Genomic DNA, 3,334 nt, shown 5'->3' on the forward strand with positions numbered 1-3,334 from the left:
AAACAACATACAAAGAAACAGCATACAAAGAAAAAACAAGGAAACAGCATACAAGGAAACAACATACAAAGAAACAGCATACAAAGAAACAACATACAAAGAAACAGCATACAAAAAACAACATACAAAGCAACAACATACAAAAAACAACATACAAAGAAACAGCATACAAAGAAACAGCATACAAAGAAACAGCATACAAAGAAACAACATACAAAGAAACAACATACAAAGAAACAGCATACAAAAAACAACATACAAAGAAACAACATACAAAACAACAACATACAAAAAACAACATACAAAGAAACAGCATACAAAGCAACAACATACAAAGAAACAACATACAAAGAAACAACATACAAAGAAACAACATACAAAAAACAACATACAAAGAAACAGCATACAAAAAACAACATGCAAAGAAACAGCATACAAAAAACAGCATACAAAGAACATACAAAGAAACAGCATACAAAAAACAACACACAAAGAAACAGCATACAAAGAAACAGCATACAAAGATACAACATACAAAGAAACAACATACAAAGAAACAACATACAAAGAAACAGCATACAAAAAACAACATACAAAGAAACAACATACAAAGAAACAGCATGCAAGATTGGTTTGGGTGAACTTCAGACCATGATTTATAAGCGCATTAAATAATTATATTAATTTATTAAACAGTAAAATAACAATAATTCATTATCATTATTTTGTAGTTTAAACTTAAACTATGGTCCTCCAAATCACCCAAATCAACATGTAGTGATAGTAATGCTACATATGTATTTATATATATAATATAGAAATTAGTCGGAGATAGACTTCATGATACTGTACATAGTTATTAAATATCAGCGGTTTGATATTCCATATATGCGACGAGAGCAAAAGCAAGCTGCAAACAGGTTAATTTACAGAGCGTGACATCATTATCAGTCACTCTGTGGTAATATATACAGAAATAAAATGCCTGCTGCCGCTTCGCCAGAGAATTCGAAAGTGATGAGATGTTAGCTTGGGGGACAGCATGTTGGCCATGGGGGTTCTCTTCCGTAGGGAGTAAACATTTAATTGGTCAGCTGCTGGCTCTTGTGCCCTGCTGACATGACATCTATTGGTCAGTTTGACCAGTCATGGTCAAGTCATACTTGAGGACCTAAGGACAGACCTATATGATTTATAACTGTAACCTGATAACACAAAGAAAGCTGACCACAGTATTGGTCCTGCAACCTGATTAACACAAAGAAAGCTGACCACTGTATTGGTCCTGTAACCTGATAACACAAAGAAAGCTGACCACTGTATTGGTTCTGTAACCTGATAAAACAAAGAAAGCTGACAACTGTATTGGTTCTGTAACCTGATAACACAAAGAAAGCTGACCACTGTATTGGTCCTGTAACCTGATAACACAAAGAAAGCTGACCACAGTATTGGTCCTGCAACCTGATTAACACAAAGAAAGCTTACCACTGTATTGGTCCTGTAACCTGATAACACAAAGAAAGCTGACCACTAGATTGGTCCTGTAACCTGATAATACAAAGAAAGCTGACCACTGTATTCGTCCTGTAACCTGATAACACAAAGAAAGCTGACTACTGTATTGGTCCTGTAATCTGATAACACAAAGAAAGCTGACCACTGTATTGGTCCGGTAACCTGATAACACAAAGAAAGCTGACCACTGTATTGGTCCGGTAACCTGATAACACAAAGAAAGCTGACCACTGTCTTGGTCCTGTAACCTGATAACACAAAGAAAGCTGACCACAGTATTGGTCCTGCAACCTGATTAACACAAAGAAAGCTGACCACTGTATTGGTCCGGTAACCTGATAACACAAAGAAAGCTGACTACTGTATTGGTCCTGTAACCTGATAAAACAAAGAAAGCTGACAACTGTATTGGTTCTGTAACCTGATAACACAAAGAAAGCTGACCACTGTCTTGGTCCTGTAACCTGATAACACAAAGAAAGCTGACAACTGTATTGGATCTGTAACCTGATAACACAAAGAAAGCCGACCACTGTATTGGTCCTGTAACCTGATAACACAAAGAAAGCTGACCACTGTATTGGTCTGGTAACCAATTGTTGGATTATCTATATACAAGCTATACATTTTATCAAATCAAATTGCCTACCAATCGAAATATTAATAACTTTATATTCTCGAATAAAAGCTAGCTAGGTCAAGTCTCTCTCAACACGAGACATCACCAAAGAGGAGATAAAAAGAATAACGTGTTTGTTGTAATTTTCACTAGTACAATAGATAACAGAAATGAGTTCTTTGATGTGTGGAATCTTCATCTTAACCCTGACAACGTTATCTACGTTTTGGTATGTCAAGATCTACCTCGTGCCGAATTCAGAGGCAATCATTCAACGTCACATGATCCATTTACTATACAATAAATATTGCCTATGGACGTCATGATGATATTGCACAACTCGTCCTGTGTTGGTGACAGCTTTGTCAATGATTCCCCATCAAATTTTATGTCAGCAATCATATTATTTTCAGCAGTAGAGTTCACGTCCGACATATTTTTCTGATCAAGCTAATTTTATTCAGAAAGTAATCACTGAACTTGTTTAACAAGTCTTTTTTTCAAAATTACAGCTTGGTAGGACAATTTCACCTTTCTGACCCATTAAGTTTTTGGTGAGTCTAAAAAGCTGTCTATGGTCTTTATTACATGCACATGCATTCTTCAATTCTTTCGAAATAATAAGCCTTCTTTGACTGAATGAGAAGTGAACCAACTAGCCGACATTGTTCCCTGTAAAGCTGTTGGTGAACGGTTAATTTGGTCCTTCGTCACTGTTTCTCTGCATTTCTACGGTTCTATTTTTCTACGCGGATATTTTCATTTCATTTTCATATTTTCGGGCACCGAGCGACAGTTTAAGGACACTAAATTCAGAGGAATAAATGACTTACATCGACTAGCTGTTGTTTGCTTGACGACATGTAGATTCTCGTACGATACTGATGATGTCGGAACCCGTGTTGAAATATCCTAACGGATTAATATAGGTGACCGGATTGCGTAACGGGTCACCGTAAACGTTTACCGGTTTGTCGCCTCACTGAATCTATGTGAACAAAATACATATGGTATGATTAAAAAATAAGGTTCACTTTATCATAACAAATTAAAAGTATCGGATTTTGTTTGCATCTGATTTGCAGCTAAAGCATTCCAGTGCATACAAAATGTTAAACATACTCACTTGAGTTTAGAAAGCGGGTGACCTTCAACAAGGTGAGAGACATTACGACAGGTATTACATAATATGATGTA

The 3,334-nt window shown here is 36.1% G+C and overlaps 1 protein-coding gene across 1 annotated transcript in view; it reads right to left on the reverse strand.

Moving 5' to 3' along the window:
• The window catches only part of LOC110452306 (baculoviral IAP repeat-containing protein 2-like), a 24,855-nt gene extending 21,835 nt beyond the window's left edge, over positions 1 to 3,020 (reverse strand). Inside the window, exon 1 of the mRNA XM_021500744.1 lies at positions 2,971 to 3,020. The gene's annotated coding sequence lies outside the window, so the exon portion shown is untranslated. The remainder of the gene's footprint in view (positions 1 to 2,970) is intronic.
• Positions 3,021 to 3,334: the final 314 nt, after the last annotated feature.

The sequence above is a fragment of the Mizuhopecten yessoensis genome, unplaced genomic scaffold (assembly GCF_002113885.1).
Source record: "Mizuhopecten yessoensis strain PY_sf001 unplaced genomic scaffold, ASM211388v2 scaffold6579, whole genome shotgun sequence".
Taxonomy (NCBI): domain Eukaryota; kingdom Metazoa; phylum Mollusca; class Bivalvia; order Pectinida; family Pectinidae; genus Mizuhopecten; species Mizuhopecten yessoensis.